This window comes from Nesoenas mayeri (genome assembly GCF_963082525.1).
Source record: "Nesoenas mayeri genome assembly, chromosome: 3".
Classification (NCBI taxonomy): domain Eukaryota; kingdom Metazoa; phylum Chordata; class Aves; order Columbiformes; family Columbidae; genus Nesoenas; species Nesoenas mayeri.
The window spans coordinates 117,370,232-117,389,211 of NC_137544.1; the positions used below are offsets into that span (position 1 = coordinate 117,370,232).

The 18,980-nt window shown below is 39.8% G+C and overlaps 1 protein-coding gene across 1 annotated transcript in view; it reads right to left on the reverse strand.

The window, feature by feature from the left end:
- PLCB1 (phospholipase C beta 1) overlaps positions 1 to 18,980 on the reverse strand; it is a gene marked incomplete at its 3' end in the record, with an annotated part of 356,829 nt that overhangs the window by 322,078 nt on the left and 15,771 nt on the right. The window lies entirely within an intron of this gene.

Here is an 18,980-nt window from a genome sequence, read left to right on the forward strand (position 1 = left end):
AAGAATGTGTTGCAGGCATTATTTTTCTTCCCTATTGAAGTGCTGTAAGTACAGAGGAATTTTTCCCCCAGTATTTACTTATCACGCCTTTTTCCTTTATTTAGGTTCTGTTTATTTTCATTTAAATGTAACAGATGAAATATTTACTTTCACAGTGTAAACAATATATCAGATACATCAAATGCTGGACTAAGTGGGCCAAAAAAAATTGGAGATAGCTCGCATTCTCTTTATTGCTACAATTATGATCTCCAAACGATAGCACAATCTCTCATTGTGAAATGCAGGGGAGAGTTTTCCCAGCTAGCTGGAGGGATAAAAGCAAACCTGAGTTTTCTCATTACAGCACCCAGACAATTTGATTTAATTCTGATTAGAGCATTCATTCTCAGGGGCTCCATTACAATATCACATACGTCTTTATAATCTGTCTTCTACCTGGATGGCACTGAGGCTATTCATTCCAATAAATGCAGCTTTAATTGTGTCTATTGGATATAAAAAGCAGTCTTCACAGAAATAAACAATTACTCAAGTCAACTTCTCACAGACCAACTCTGTTCTTACATTTCTTGCTATTGAAGCAACACAATACCCAAGACTTACTCTTACAATGCCCCTGACATTGATCCAAAAACCAGAATGCCTTTAATCGAACAGGACGCTTTAATAATCATGTCATTGACAAATTCATTTTAGTGTGACAGATATTTTCCACAGCAAGTATATAATGTGCAAGCTACCGAATTTAAAGAACGTAAAGCACATTTCCAAAATGTGATTTTACACTGTCCTCACAGCTACAGTGCCTGTGTGAAATAGAAAGGGAAAATGTCTCTTCTGCCAAATGAGAACAATATTGCATGTACTTAATGCAATTAAAAGAGGTATCTAATATTGTCCTCATAATAGGCAATTAATGTCTCAATGACAATTCTAGATTAATGGCCAATACACTACTTATCTCTTGGGTGATGTGAAATGCAACTTATGAAAAAGGTAAGTGAGTAACACACATCAGACAGGAGAAAGTGAAAAGACTCGGAAACTTAGTTCTGTTATCACACTGATTTCCATATGCTACAGAGACAACATGGATATCTGAGAAAGACTTGCGCACTGAGAGTCTGTTTGTGACTACACCAGAGCAGTTCAATATTTCTAATTAAGCAGAGTTCAGAGGTGCCACGAACTAACAGAAATGCCTTTGTCAGTAGCTTATTCAATCACATTTTAAAAATATTCTTGAAATTAATCTCTGATGATAACTTACTGCCAGTTATTGGCACACTCTAACCTTATAGACAACAACAGCAGACTCCACGCTGATATTACATTAAATGGAAACTTTGGGTTGAACCGTTCAGCTTTTGTTAATTGTACAGTATTCATTAGTCGGCTGAGCCAGCTGACTGTTGCTTGTCAATTTAGCCACTGGCAAACAGAGAGAAAGGTGGATAGTACAGTTGTAGTCCAGGCTACCAGCATAAATCATTCTTCAAGCCTTTTAGAAGTTCTCCCTAGGACCTTTATGCACGCTATTTTAGCAAGAGAATGCGTGTCTGCTGTGAATGGGCAATAGCGATAAGTAATTTAGACGATAACGTCATGAAATGATCCTTTAAGTTGTAAGTATCAAGAAGTAGAACAGGATGAACAAATTTCAGTGCATAAAACCATTCACATCACATATGTCATGTAACTGATGAGAAAGCCAAATACTAATGTTAAGGTCTGTGCATGTAAACTTATTTTTCCAGTGATGTCAAACCTTGCGAGTGCAATAGACATTCTAGAAATAACATTTTATTTTAGTTCAAGGACAGAGCTGATTGCGTGCGGCTAAGACGACCGTCACTTCTCAGAATGATGCAAACACAGAATGAAAATCAACACACACCATTTGGAAGGGTATTTGCAGAAGCAGTCCTGGTTTTGTGCAACTCAGTAGTCTCCTTCCCTCTGAACCTAGTATTTTGGAAGCTATCAGACAATTAACATAATTTGGTAAGGACATACCATACTATTGAAGCAACTAGCCTGAACACCAGATGCCAAGAAGCATGGAATTTAGGTGCACTCAAGAAACTCAGTGGGTTTCCCTTTTCTGAACCAGATACCCCTGTGGAAATCAGGTCCAGAAGAGCCAGACCTGAACCCTGCACAGGTACAGAGCTCCCTGCAGAACCATCAGGAACATTACCCAGTGAGTCACAGAAACAAAGAGCAAATGAGAGCAAATACCAGGAACTTGTCACTTTTCACCAGTCCCAGGAAGCGTTGGACACAAATACTATAGTATTAGCTTCAAAGGGAGTAACTCCTGTGCTTAGGTCAGGCTCTAATCTAGTTCTTGCTGTCCTACTGGACTAGATCTCAGTCCACATCCAAAATGGCATTTAAGACATTTCTAAGGTGACAAACTCATGATACCAAGGACTGATTAAGAACAATACAGCCACTTTGAACACCTTAGGGGAACGGGCAAAACAAACCGAAGAAAACCCATATACAACAGCAACCACCGCACACACACAAACACACAACCAAACTCTCACAAATTATGAAAACACTTTTACTTCATCCCCCTGGACATAAGGACTGAACAGCAAATTTGCAAAACTGTCTAATCCTTCCTTTGGGAATAAGACTCATCTAGAATTATGGTATCATGGCAGTGGATTCACTAATCCCATATATTTGAAGACTTCATGTTACTAAAGTTATAACTGCATATGAAGGCAAAGGATTTCATGCTGCACTCAGAAAACAACCCATGTTCTTTTTGAGCTGCTTTTGCTAAAACAGAAAAAAACTAAATTATGGCTGAGAAGAGTAAAGCAGCCTGGGGAACAGAGAGAAGGGAAGAAAGCAAAAGAGAAAATTCTCTTTCTAAAGATAAAATAACTACACTTTAAAAGGTCAAGATTGCTCTGTGTTCTACATGAAAGAATATTTGCTAGATACATGAACTGAAACTCCAATGTAGACTGGCCTAGAGGGTATCTGTGAGAGTCAGGAGACAGAAACTTGTCAGTTAAGATGTAGTACTCATCTCCTACATGGCCAGCAGACATTCACCAAATATTCCTCTTCCTAATTCTTTCCTTCCTTCCTCTTCTATTTTGTCACCTAGACTGTATACAGGGAAAAAAAACTGAAAGCGCTTCCTGTTGAAGAAATAATAATGATTTTAGTCCAGAACATTAATGATAGAAAAGTTATTTTATTCTGCCAAAAGCACGTAACTTCTAATTGAGAGTGAAGTGGAAGCACCCCAATTTGTTATTACAAAGGATAAATTATAATGCCATTTCCCTGTGCATTTTGATGACACTGCTCCAAGTGACAACAGCTTGCAGAACTCACTGTTCTTATGGCCAGAGAAACATGTCCTCCTATCCCCACTGCTCCTCCAAAATGGGGTTTTCTTTTTTGACCTGGCCATCACATGCTCATGGTCTTTGCAGTTTCTCAAAGAAAACTAATATCCTACCTGTCTTTCCTCTCTAAAAGTGCTTTCTTATAATCATGAACATACACATCATGACATCCCCCAACACAGGAGGGAGCAGCAGAAGACATCATGCCCACTTTGGCCATCCCAATGAGGGTTTGTGAAAAGTAACACACAGAGAGGAGTGTATCTGTATTTTCCATGTAGAATGAGACCGACTATCACCAGGACACTTCCAGAATCTGGAAATACTCAAGCAAGATGCTGCTGATACAACATACGAAAGCAGACAGGTGACTGAGCAAAGCCTGCTCAGGATTTCTATTAGCTTATTCTTTCCTCAAAAACAAAAGTCTTATAAAAAGAGAATGGTAATCTTGCAAGCAACTTCTAGAAAGCCTTGAGGATTTGACTTCATCATTCTAAATCATTATTTTCTCTTATATAAAAGAGACATCTTAATAAAGGTAGAAAAATTGTATTGCAAGTATTAATATTTACTTGAAAGCACACATGAGGATAAACAAGATTCTGGTTGCTGGCAAAGGAAATTGCTTATTTAAACTTTCATGGAGCTTCAGGTCATTTATTTCCTTAAAATTCCTTCTAGCCTCAATACAACTACAATACCTTTAAGTTGAACTGGCATTTCAAAACACTTGGCCTTAGCAATGGCATTTAAAATAACATGGGGATAATTACTGACATTTACTGTGCTGTAGGGAGGGCATGAAGAAAAGGAGCAAGCCAGCATCTGAGCTACGCTGATGCCCAATAGTTCAACAATATTATTAGTGTCAGTACAAGGCCACATTAAATCTGGTATTCCACACCCATTCCAAGTTTGTAGACACTTAAGGAGCACTTATCTTCCAGTAAATATGAACTCAAACACTGTTCAAGTACTTGAGGATGCATATTATAAACTTGATTCTGGCACTGTTCAGGATTACAGATACAAGTGATACAGCAAACTGCTCAAGGGAGTAAGAGTTTTGTGGGCCTTCGGATTTCTAGTCTGAACTATTAAATGACAGAAAATACTTGTAACTAGGCTGTCAACATAATAACAACAATCAAATGATTTAAGTTAACAACTATTTCTATCATTTTGACTTCAAAGGTTACCTGGAAATCTCCAAGTATTAATATATATTAATAAAACGTGCCATCAATTGCTGTGGCTATTTTAAAAAGAGCTGCTGAAATTATTTACAAATATAGGAAATCCACCTAAACCACACAACAGAAGAGAGTATTTTCTGCTGCTCAAAAAGATGGTTCCTGCAGATGTCAGGATTCTTGTCACTGCATTACCCACCTTAATTAATTGAGAAAACAACACCAGCAGTGGGTGCCTTTTCTAGTAATTGTTTTCTTAATGCTTTTTTTTTCTCCAATTCCCTATGCAGCCTGTTGAACCCTCTGAAAATATTCTAGAAAGAACTCCCTATTCACGGTACCCCAGAAGTTCCTGTTCAAGTGTTTATCCCACATACTGCACAGACATGAGCATCTCTGAGATAGGGAACACATCCTTTTTTCCTTCCCCTACTCAGCAAACAGTAAATCTGCTACTTGTGGGTATTTGGTGCATGGAGCCTGAAAACTGATGCAGGTCTTCCAGGTCTCAAAAAGCCACAGAAGGCAGAACTTTTTATTCTCCCCATCACTTGAATCAGATCTCCTGTTCCAGGATTTTTACCTTAATTTGGCAGTGACATCTTCAGCAAACCCTTCCAAGGACTGTTTATTTACAATAGCATTTTAACTCTGAACACAGACACATATATTTCAGACATGTTATCTGGAAGATAATCACTTGATTTTCAAGGTCTCGTAGTTCATTCTTAAAATCAGCGAAGACAAAACTTTCCTAAAGCTTATCAAAAGCCTCATAGAAGACAACTCCTTTTCTTGCTCAGGATAGTAAAGACTAGAAGCAAAAAGCACTGTGCTTTGGACAAAATGAGCTGCTTTGCCAGCAATTTTACACATGTAAAACATACAAGGGTGGGACTACAAGAAAGTTCTTGGGAAAGGCTCTATAAATAAGAAAGTGGCAGGAGGATGGTGGGAAGAAGTAGGATGTAACAGCACACTGACTTTTATGGTAATTTGTTACAGGGTTCTCATCAAAAGCAGTATTTTCTAAGACTAACTGCCTTTCTGCAAATCCCTTTTACCAAGATTAAAAGCAAACAAGCAAAAGCAACTGTGCCCACCACCACCACACGCAAACACAATCCCTACAAAATCAAAAGAACACCTTCTCCGTTCTTGCAGGGATTTGGCCCTCCTCACAACACAAAGAGCCAAGGAGCTACATTTTTTCTGCTCATTGGTCACAGATCCAGGCTTTGGGGCATATAGAACCCTTCCCTTCTGATCCTGCAGTATTTGGGATTGAGAACTTTGAAGGCAAACTGCACTCGCACAGAGCTCTTCACTGTATCCTGGTGAAGAGACACCCAGGCTGGAGGATCTCCCTGTAAGGATGCTCAGAAGGGTGGCTGGGTGGGGGGCACCACCTCACTCCATTTCAGAGCCATCCTCCAGCAGATTGCCACCAGCACAATGTGCTCAATACACCTCTGGACACCTGTAGATGTCTGCTGGGGTCAGCTGGAGCCAGAGGTTGGCTGGAGAGCCACGTGCAGAAGGCACACAGGAAAAACTTGGGCTGGTTTGGCCAAACTGAGGAACTGCTAAACACAGAAAATAGAAAACATATTCTTTAAATTAGCGTGTTATGTTAATGTTTGGTTACTGGCTTAAGGACAATACACAAGTTGGAAAATCAAATGTTTGGGGCAGTAGCGAATACACATAAATGTGCTGTTTTCCTGGCAGCTATTGTTTATATTGCAAGAAGTACTTGCAAATTACACATTTTGTAATTAATATCTGATTAATGGGGAAATAAATCTCTATGTTTAGCCTGACTTAAGCTTGCCTTGTTTGTTTACACGTCTACTTCTCTTTTTAGCAGGTGCAACAAAACCTTCAATAAAACACTAACTGTACAGACATTTCCTTTGGAACTTTCCACCAACCCTGGCCAGGCCAAGTCTTGCTTTATTTATTGCACAACTTTTCTAGGAGGTAAATACATATCATCCAGGAAATAAGGGCTGAGTTTCTTTTCTCTCGACTTCATCAACATGGATAAAAGTGTTGGGGAAGACTTAATCTCTAAAAAAATGTGTTTTCTGATGTTCCAACACAAAACCCTGCCCAAAGGAAGTGCATGAGCCCACTATACAGATGTATTCGACCATCACAACTTTCTAGTGCTTGTTCTTCCTGAGCTCTAAAAATGCTTGACAGCATGTTTACGTACCCAAAACTATCCTTTCCCATGGAATTTCACCAATTTTATATGCCCTGGGAAATGAAGAGCTGGAACACATTCAATACAAGCAAATACACACAGTAAAACAAGCTGAGGGCTCAAATGGCTGAAATTTCTAGAGATGATATATAACAGAAGGCAACAGTAATTTGTTTACTAATCTTCTCTATGTAAAATACAATAGCATGGTTTATAATCAGAAATATATGTTGGATCTAATGAAAAAGCTGACATTTGGGAAAAAGCAAAAATGTTGCATGGACTGAAAAAATGTTTTCATTCTTGAAAGGATGTCATTTAGCTAACAATTCTATGGAAATGCTGGCTGAGTTCCAAGGTTTTGCACCAACACCATAACCTACTACACCTTCCCACTAATTATTTACTGAATTTCTTTCAGGTAGGGATTTATGAAAAAAAAAACCCTCATCATAAACTTCCACTGGTTTCTAAATGGCTAATGAGAAGTAGCCTAAATAGCCAACAAAAAAGTATTTAGCTGGCAACTATCAAAGGAGTTTTTTACATTTGGCTTGAGGCTTTAAATATTAAATGTACACTAGAGACTGCTAAAAAAATTGATTATTTGCATTGCAGTAGCTCAGGATTCCCAGTTGTAGGTCAGGATCCTGTTCTCCCAAGTAAGCAATTATTTTCCGCTGGGACTGGAAGAGAGCAGGAGAACAGCACTACATTATTTGTCATGCAGCCTTGAACATCACAGCTTGACAAAGGGGACTCTCGGTCCATCCGCCAAGGCTATAACCTGCCCTTTCTGAAGGAACTATTTCTTCACAGCAAAAGGGACCTTGGGTTAATATTTCATCTGAAGGACAGAACCCCTGTTAGGCAGAGGCTCAGTCTTATTTCTGTTGAGTAAAGGTTAGCTATGAATTTTCAAGGGCTTCATTAAAAATCCTGGAATTTTACACTACATGACACTGTATCAGAGCATTAGCGTTGAGTGGACCTTATAAAACAAGAGTCCTCTAGGATTTCTATTAAAAATATTCTGAAGTGTGTATACTAAACTCTTCAATGTTATATTATTAGCTTTTCATGGCTTCATCTGAGCTGTATATTTTCACAAACGAAGCAAACAGTATAAGCCAGCATTTCCCAAATCTCAGGTTGCAGCCAACACAAAGTAATTGGATATCTCCATTGACTCACACCGAATTTAAAGGCGAGATCTTCAAAATGTTTTCCACCTACTGAAGCACCTGCTAACATCAAGCTAATACTCAATTCAAAAAAGTAAAGGGTTTGAATTCTGTTGCTCTAGATCTTATAGATGCGTCTCTAAAAGCTATCTTTCAAAAGGACACAGTAATATCTGCCACAACAGCTGTATTCTGTAAAAACCTTGAATAATTTAAGTACCACCCATTCAACCCTTTAACTTTGCTTGCTGCAAACAATACTTACGCAACAGTAGTTTGTGTGTTTTCTAGTTTCCCCAGCTCCATTTTCTATCAGAGTGCAAAGAATTACATGACGAAGTCATCTGTACTGCAGAGGAAGTTATAATAGCAATAATAACAAAGAAGGCACCAAATTAAATCATTCTCTGGATTACAATTATTTTTGTTTTGCTTTTACACCTTCAGAGAAAACCATTAAGTACAAAACCTTTCAACAACTCTGAAGGGTTACACACAGTTGGCCACAAAACCACTCTAAAAGTCAACGTGCCTGGAAGTTTCGTTAGCACCTAATATTCTCCCTGCTGATAATTATTTCCAGTTACTTTAAAAGGCCAAGTTAATGATTACACTCATCGTAACAGGTGTGGATTATATACAGCTGGCAGAAATCCTTTCCTCTGCTAAATTATGCCTCATTGCTATTCACCTGCAGGAACAGGAAGCCGAATGCCCTCAGGAGACGATTCAGACACAGAGCTAATGATTATCCCCATAGGTGTGATATAGCCAGAAAATATACCCCATGAAACAAGACACACCCTTGTCAAGACATCAGCATTGCACATAGTTTCAGACCAGCATTGCCCAAGCACACACTTTATCTCTACTTATTTTCCACTAATAATGCATTTATACCCACCATTCAAGGGCTTGAAGCAACTGTGCTCACCCCAGACTATTTAATGTTTTCTGCTCCTGCAGCAGTCGTACAGTTGCATAGTTAGAGACACTGGAGACTGACTTTGCGCTGAGATCTCAGATAGGAAAACCTGATTTCACAGTCCCAGGAGCCTGTAATGTTCTGCACAGCCAGGAGACATTAAGACAAAGCCCTCACTCTGCAAAAATTACTCTCTGGTATAAGCACTGTCTCCCAGAAGATGCCACCAGGAAACAACTATGTTTAGCTCCTGGCTGAGAATTTCAGGATTCTGTTAGAGGCTGCCTAGTGACCCATCTCACCTTTCTACCAAAGGACAAATGACAGATGAAGCCAATCTTCAGTCAGCTACAGAAAACTCAAAAAAGCCTAGCAAAAATATAGTCATGGTTGAAATAATCTATTAATTTTTAGTATGTTCCATATTGCCACACCAAACCTTCCCTCTCCTACATCTGCTGTAGGATTACAAAGAAGGAAAGAAGCTTAGTCCACTGCTTAGAGAGTTTTGCAAGGCAGGATCAAATTATTCAAGCCAGCAATTGATCAGTCAGCTCCAGGATTAGCAGCTACAGGTGATGAGGAGATCTGCATCAATATCTTCAGCATTTTAATTGACTTTTAAATTGCCAAAGAATGAAACGCTGCTGCCAGAAGGACAGATCCCAGAAAGGAACCTGTCTCATGGCAGCCAGCTGGAAGAGCCAGGAGTCAAGCCAACAGCTACAGTATCAGTCAACAAGAAGCAGCCTGGCTCACACACAGGGTAAGCAGGCTGCAGAGAGATTGCCAAGAGAAGTGGGTTTAAAATATAAAAAAGGGGCAAAAAAGCAAACCTTTCTTCACTGTCTTTCATCCCCAAATTCAGGAGGTACAGTGAACCTGGCCCGGCATAGCCATAATGCTTCACAGAAATCAGCACCTCTCCGATGCTAAGAAAATCCTTAGATAACTTGCCTATAGCCTTTATCTAAAACAAAATCAATGGATTTCAGAGTGTCACACCTATGTTAGACACCCCTGGTGGATGTGATACTTGAGCATCTAGGCAGAGTCACAGAACTAGGGCTGCCCCAACTTTCCATTTGAGGCCCCTGGTTTGTTCAGGGTAGTGCCAGGGTAATTTTGCACCACACACAGTCCTACCTGCATGTTCCATCCTTGCTCCCACATGCAACCTTCTTTGGAGCCAACATCACCCAGCTTATTCTCTCTCTGCCAAGTCTAATGCCCCAGGTGAGTTTGGAGGGAGTTGTTTGGGTCTCAGTGTCACCTCCATCTTCAAAAAAGGTCTGTTGGATAGGAACATTCAGTGCCTTCCCCTAAGCCATGGGAATGAATTTGCACAGGTGAACTGTAACTGAAGGGTTTTGCACTTCATCAGCAATCCCTCACAGTGTGCAATACATGAATGAGGGCTCAGAACCTGGACAGCCCATGTACACATTACAAAAAGCAACCATGATAACGCTCCTACTATACTGGGACACCAAATTCACCAGAAGCCCCTGACGGTGACTCTACCCATTTTACATAGCAGGCTGGACAATGTTCAAGGGCCTGAGGACACAAACATCTGTCCCAGTCTATGTTGGTGATGGGGATACTCGTGAATTATCGCTTAGATTGCCTTCTATTAAAAGTGTCCCTTGCGCAGAAGAAATCTCTGGGCACAGATCTAAGGCAACACAAAGAAAGCTCATCCCTCAAAACCAATGTATCTTCAAAGGCCAAGCCCTATAACTGGCTTTCTATCTTGCCAATGAACCCACTTAAAAAATAACGCATGACTTTGAATTTCCAGTGGCAGAGAAATGTATACTTCTTGCTTAAACAAATAAACACCAACATGTTTTCCTACTTCAGTAAAGGATCTTTCCAATGCCTAGTTAGGTGACTTCAAAACCATACATCTGCATCTTACTCTGAAGTTTAAAAGCCACACAGTTTAGTTCTACTACTTAGAAAATAGTCTAATTGAAAAAGATTCTGGAGTTCAAATGAAATGCTCTAAGCTATCTCCCTGTGGTTTGCAAAGGGAGGTTTTCATGGGTTTGGTTTTGGGTTTGTTTTTTCTACACTTTAATGCAATATTCATTAGTTATTTGCCTCTTGATCTAAGGTTTCAATTTCGAAAGCTGTTCAGCATTAATGTAACATTTTGAAGTGGATGCAAACTAGGAGTCTGCTTATAGCTCTGAGATGGCTGGGAAACATCCAGTACTCCTCCATCCCCAGCTCCCCTTCTCACTCCTGCACATTGACTAAGTCCAGTACTAAGACTAAGTCAAACACTGCATCATGTGTCACTCCACAACTTCAATGTTTCCTACTTACTGAAGCATCTCTCGTACATCATTACTAAGTCATTTGCTCTCTATGTAAGAGGAAAAAAGAAGCATGCAGAAGCCATTGCAGAAGAGGACAGGTCAAAATAACACTTTATGTAACAGGAAAAGGCTTTTCTACATCCTGCAAGCATATCACGTATGTCATTCACTTTATGATCAACATGCATCAGTTTGACAGAACACACAGTTAAAAAAATGTTTCCAGATCATACAGGATTTTGCAATATATTGTATTTTTTTGTATCTTGTTGATTTATGCAATGGTTTTTTAATTAGTAACTGTCTGACTGGAACTGAGTCTCTGGAGCAAACGTTGCCATTCATATCATAATGATGTTAGCCAAAGACATTCTCAAGCCTCTTCTGGGACATCATTCATTTCACAGGTATATTAACCTCTTGTGAGTTGAGAAGGGGAAAATGAAAGAGCACATGCACACAGGTCTCTGTTTGTGGCACATTTAAAACTCCAGAATATCCTTTTACATCATCTCTGGGGTTAAAACAAACAAACAAACACCACACACACACACAAAAAACCAAACCAAACAAAACAAAAACAAACAAACAAACAAAACGAAACCACAACACACCACACAAACCGGCACATCTAGACACAAGAGACACAATTTATCTCCAAAGTAAACAGAACACAATTTTATTAATACACATTAGAATATGGCCTGTATCTTCAAGCAAATCCAGGTTACAGCACTGCATCTTTACCTCAACTAATAAGTGCTAGGAAAAGTACAGGTGTCAATAGAAATAACATCATAATATTTGTCTTAGCAAAATCCAAACAAATTTGGATTTAAACCAGAATTGTTCATTCTGCCTTACATGACAGTAAGCAGATACTAATGTCTATTCCTACTCCCCATGACTATAGCTAAAGTCAAACATGACACTTGAGATTTCCAAAAGCATTCCAATTCAGTGCAAGGAGACTTCTTTACGCTGGAAGTAATAAATGTGATTCTGCAAGTTATCCTATTTAATTTCATGTACACCTGGAGAATCAAGTAGGAAAAAATAATTTTTAAAAAGTATCAAAATGAGTATTGCAAAATATCTGCTTTGCAAATAGTCCTGAGACATGACCCACTCTCAAGGAAGAGCTCCCCCACAACCCTAATGACAGGGCAGGCAGGAACCTGAGCTATAAGGAGTCCCATCCCTGATGCACATACAGCCTGTTGAAGTACGTACCATAGTAACCCCTGGGGCTCCCTGACTGAAAGTGAAGAAACTACCAACTCCATACCACAACCATCCTGGCACCTACCAGCCCCGCTCAGAGAGCCCATATCCATTTCTCGGTCATGTGCAGCCTGGCCCTTACAATCCCAACCCCGAGCTGGCAGGTCAGGCAGTTTTTCTTCCATAATAAACATCAAAGTCACAGCTGCAGCAAGTTGTATCCCTGGGCAGCACTCAGTTCTCAGTGTCAGCAGGATGCATTCACAGGCCGACTGGCAAGATTCCCTCTGAGAGCTCTTTCCAACATTGTGCAGCTGATGGCAGGGGGCAATGACAGATGACAGCAAGCGATCATCTGTCACTGCCTGTGAGAGCTATACCCACACACTACATTAGCACTGCTGCAATACTTGCAAGCTAGCAGAAAGGGAAAATAGAAAAAAGCTGAAGTGAACAGTATCAACTGACTGGTAATAATGCCCTTGACCCCTAAGTGGAGTTCTCTTGATGCTCACAGGTAATTCTATTCAGTCCAATCTCCATTCTGCTGAAACACACATGTTAAATTGAGTTTTGTCATTTCCCAGATGTTACTGAGCTTCAAAGCCTGGTAACTTCTCCTTGCACACAGCCCTTTTATGTAGAAACACACTCCTGGTGTATTCAAACTAACTCCACACATGTGAAAAGTGTTTATGAGGAGCTCACTGCCCAGCCACAGAAGGGAAAACTCTCCACCTTTGCAGGTAAAAAACACAGATGTGAGAGGAAGAGGCTATTACTCAGCAAGCCACATAGCGATCCTTTCCTCAAACATGCTTGCATCTACACAGTGGATAAATAGCCTTTTGGGTTCGACTGACAAGTCTTCAATTTGAAACGACACTATTTGGTTCAGCATATGACTCTACAGCTCATAACATGCTTGTTCCCATGTTCTCAGGCTAATTCTGTAAATCTTCAACAGAACAATTAATTATATCAATATACAAACATTCAGACCACTCAAAAATCTATATTCCAAACATAAAGCCAAGCCAATGAAAAAACATATCTAATGATGCTAGGATATTATACTAATGAAGCAAATTTTACAGTTTCTGAAACAGCCCCTTAAGATTATGTGTGAAGTGCTTTGAATTCCCTTGGATCTTAGTTTTTCAGTCATACCCATATAACTGGCATCTTTTTAGTCTCTGAGGAATTTACTGCCAACTTATAATGCCCTCATGATTGAGAGATTATCCTCATGTTGGTGTCATCATCACGTAGATTAAATTCAAATGTACTAAATTAATAGACAGCTGAAATAGCTCAGTTTCACCAATCTCAGATACAGATGTTAAAGCTCCATGGTTCAAATCCCTTGTGTTTCAAATGGGGCGGAGATTAAGGCAGAAGTCTCTCTAGACTCTTATTTTACATAACAGGAAAACTGAAGTTTGCTCTTCTCACTCTACAAGGTTTGCAGAATAATTTCTGATAATTTCTGATAATAGAATACCATAGCAACAAATGAGAAGCTCCAAATGATACGCGTGACTCTGAAAGGAAGTGCATAGTTCCTGTATATAAAAACTTTGATCTACTGCAGGATGGTCAACAGCATCTGTTGCTCTAATATCCCCCATTATTATAGCCATTTAGCTAAACAGATCATAAAAAGATTGTTCCATTAGCCATCTTCCTGGCATAAATCCAGGGAAGTTGCTGAGTGGCCATGAGCGAGTACCAGCATAAATCCAAAGGATTTGGATGGATGGCTGCGGCTAAATCCCTGAATTCTTCAGTGGTAGCAGCCTCATGTTGTTATTTCCAGACTCACATTTTTAGCTACAATATTACACATGCATTTGCGTACTCTGAAGAAGATGGCACCAAGCGACATGCCATATATGATTATGTTTGTAATCGTCAGTCCAACCATATGCAAGTCTCCTTCACATGTTAAACCTGCTCTGAAGGCAATCTGTGAAGAGCTGTTTTAACAACACATGGATGTATCAGAGCTGCGCAGCCCATGTGCGCTGTACAGCCCATCCAGAAACCAAAATGAAAATGCAAAAAACATCCTTCTGCATAGGCAGAATTTCTGCAGAAGAAAACAGGACACGTTCAGGAGACTGAGATATTAATTGAGACAGAGCTGTGTATGCAGATTGTATTGATTTTGTGAGAAGCAAAAAAGGAGGAGCAATGACAGGAAAAAGGAGACACAATTTTAGCCTGAACCCTGGTAGGTCCTGCGTGAAATGCCAGGGGAAGAAAAAAAAAATAAATGAAATGTCTTACGTTACTTCTCAACCAAGAGAAAATGCACTTTTAAGGAATTTAGAGATCTTGGTTCTACAATCTTCTTTGCAACAAGACTTGTGAATAGGCTAAGATACCTTTCACCCCTCGCTGTAACTACAAAAGGGTAAATAATTCTCCCCTTACACAAGAGCTATGAAGGCAGAATGATTTTTGTCAGTGAAATGTAGGAACGCGAGGGAGATGAGTGCAAAAAGAGGGACCTAAATTTGGATACGCAATACACTGATATGCAGAAGATACTTGTTTGGCTTATCAGTGACAAGATACATCTGCAGTTGGTACACTGAAAATGTACTTCTAGCAGCAGAAAAGCAGAGCAAAACCTGATTTTTCCACATTTTAGAATATACTGTATGCAAGTCTAATAAGAGAAGCTTTTCACCTCATCCATTTAGTATTCATGACACCATTATACCCAAAGAATACTACTGCAGCATCTCTGATGGGCTATTCACTGGCAAAAACATCTATAGGTTTCTGTCTTCCGGTATGTCTGCAAAAAGGTACAATGCAAAGACAGATTTATCTGAGATAACTTTAGACTATGACACTTACTGATAACATTTGACACGAATAAGCCAGTCTACTCTGCATACAAGTAGTTTATGACTAACTCAAAACCACAAGCTGCAGAGAGGATGTACCTTCCACCTGCTGAAAGCACACTGACTACTGATTCCTTTGAATACAATTTTTACAGGGCACCGATAGACACAAATTATTTACTACACAATTGCTAAAGCATTTTAATATGTTGTCATGTACCAGTTACTTATTAGCCACCTCACTAAATTATGGACCATTGTATTCTTATAAGTAATCACATTGCTTTTATGGCAATTCTAGTAAAAAGCCACTGTGGATCCGCATTTAGGGACAACTCAGCTTCAGGGAAAAGCCCCAAGCTAGAGAACTGAAAAGCAAACTTCCAGCTATCTTCAAATCCCAAAACTATCACAGCAACCACATATTTTCCAGGGCCAGGCGAAGAATAAATGATATTTCATGATCTAATCTAGTCTTCTGCTGTGGTACATGACTGCTAGGAAGGGGATGACAACTGCAGGACTCAGACTGTCCTTGGAACAGCACGGCTTCTGTTCAACGTGCACCATGCCAGCTTCCCTTCAAGCGTGCTTGGGAATTTCTGATTACAGCACGGGCTGGTGACAGAGCGAAGATCTCGTTCTGGAAGACTGGCTGGCAGAAGGGCACAGCAGATCACTGTGAGATGCGCCACCGCAACATGGACTTCAGTGACAAGGGGAAAAACAGCTCAGAAGTCCTAAGTCTTACCTTCATTTGGAAAGGTGTTCTTCACGAACAACATAGTCCTATGCTTATTTTACTATTTAGCAAGCAAATCTGGATTAAAAGTCTTGAAGTTGAAAGCACCTAAGATAAATTATGCAAGTTTATCTAATGGCACTCCCTGCATATTTTTTGGCCATATTGCTAACTTTCAGGCATTAGTGTTCCACTTCATAGTACTTTTAATTAAATAAGGCCTTATGTCTAGCTGTCCTGAATAAGCCCAGAGCAGCTAGAATGAAAGATAAAAAAACTTCCTTCAGAATTTCACTACTGTCCTAACAGGGGCTTCAATGAGCATCACGCAGTACCAGACAGCTGTTCCCTTGCTAATCAATATTTTTATTATTACTCTTGTTAAACAGCACTAACTGATGTCTATCAATCAGAGGTAATCAGCTCCCTGGGTGGTCAACCACCTGTCCAAATTATCCATAGTCATCTTAAGTGAGACACATTTACAGGTAAATATGCTACAATTCACACGGTTTATTCAAATATACTGCGATCAGCAAGACAGTGTTAGCCTAGGTCAGCTGGGAGCTCACTCTCAATAAACAGTATTTAAAATAGCTGGCAGCACAATTGTGTGGCACCAGCTAAAAACCCTCCAGTTTCTCCAATTTTGAGGCAAACTGACATCTGGACAGTGTCTGTGCGGGTTGCAGCCACAGCAGCAGCAAAAGCTCAGTAAAGCTCTGCAGACACATCGTGACCAGCCTTGAAATCAGGGGTGGGTTCTGGTAATCCCCAACCTCCAGACAGGACAAGAGCTCTTTGGGATGCAGTAGAGAGGTAGAATTTTACTTCTGATTGTAGCTGTAGGACTGAAATAGCAATGTTATATATAGTCCCCCAGACAAAATTGTTATTGGGCTAATTGGACAGCCAAGTGTTTAACATGCTCTGGAGATTCGGGATTTAAATATGTTCTTCAACCACTACCAGTTCTCTTGTACATCTTGTTCTTCTCACAACACGCAGAGTGCATCTTGGATAAAGGCATGTCACAGCCTTAAAAAAAGTTCGCACTAGAACTTCAGATACTGGAAATTACTTTTCCTGGGATATGAATGAAGACAGAAATCTAAATCCTCTACATCACAGCCCCCACTCCTTTCCCCCTAGCACGAGTACGTGAGGAGCGACTCAACATCAGTAGAGCTATAATGTCATAAACGAGGTATCAGAGATCAGAACATACGCCTATTAGGTTTTTTTTAATAAGTGAAGGATAGACAATGACGTCAAGAAGTCATAATACACTGGAAAACCTGCCTATGTGGAAAGATTAATTAGAAGAAGTAATGAAGATGAATACTCATTTCCTGTCTAATGAAGAGCCCTAACTCTGAAAAGGTGATATAGGAGGTTTGCCTACTGACAGCACATGCATGTGCACGCATACATAAAACACAACCTTTTCAGACAGTCTCCCCTCTTCTTGGGGTTTGATGGCCTCTAGAGCTAGTTCAGAATTTTAGTAGCAAAAGGGCTGCCTGTAGAGGAGATAGAGCAGCACAAAACATTAGGAAAACAGAAAGCCAAGCTGCAGACAAGAGAATTTACACACCAAGAGCAGAGGCAGTCTGCAGGTTTTACAGACCTTCTAATCTAGCATAATATTTGGAGAAGACTGGCGATGTAAACAGCATCTGTATCGTTAGAAACACTCAGAAATTATAAGCCACACAGACAAATAAAGTAAACATAAAAATGCTATGTTTTGTAGCATTAGGTTGTTTGTGTCTTCCCAGCACTGGAATATATAATAAAAGTTGTCGGTTAAACAAAGAAGGTGAGACTGAAAGACAATTCTCTAGGAACGGATCCTACAGAGTGTCTTCTGTCTCTACACACTAATCCCAAATCAAAAGGAAGGCAGCGGTGTACGCTGGAATACACTGTTCTCACTGTACACACAGGCCAAGGGCTTTATCATTTCTGCTCTGTGATGCCAGCTGCAAGTGCACAGAGACGCTGGAAAGTACCAGGACAGTAGGAAGAAGCAAAAAGCAGGAGAGTGAAAGAGCGTCTCATCCACATTTTTAATGATAAAAAGCTTTAAAGCAAGTAAGGGAGGTATTAGTGCAAAACTGACATTTACTGCCAGTCATTTGTATTTCAAGAACTTTTTCAAACTCCTTAGAAAAGGAACCAAAACTTCCAAACATATTTATCACGTAACACCAATTACTAGTGGAATGCACATCAGAGAGAAGTATCTAAACCGGCTATTAGTTAAGGCCAAGCATATACCAAAACATTAAATGACATCATGACTTGATTAGATGTCAACAATAAGAAAATTCTTACTTAAGTCACATAGTATTTGAAAGCTTGACAGACACTCACTAAAGCAGCCACTTTAGTGTATGCTGATTGACTTGGCCACAAGTTTTCTTCACTGAAATATTTAAGGTGAAAATCGTAAAAATGAAACAGTTTCCAGCAGGCAGATTGAAAAGGTGTCTTGCACAAAAATTCAAGTTTCCAATTTTTTGGTAACATTTAACGATTTACAGTTATCTACAGCCAAAGCTTACCAAGGTTCAGCCCATTTAAACAAAAGACAACCTGCAATTTCATCTTCATAGGAAAGGCACAAAGCACTTTCAGTTAGAGAGCAAGGATAATATTCTTGCATACCAAAATAGTTCGGATTATTCCCAATACCTGAGAAATCTACAGTACGTATACTGGGCTGACTCCAGAGTCATTTCCCCTTTTTGAAATTGTCTTCCTCATTTCAGAAACTGGACCTATGTTGTGGATGAAACCCAAAACTCATTTTCTATTCCCGCCTCTCTCGCAGCAATAAGGGAGATGTTTAGCAGTGGGAAACGCTTATTAGCGATCTTCTGTGTTTGATGTAGCACCATTTCCCTAATGGGCCTTG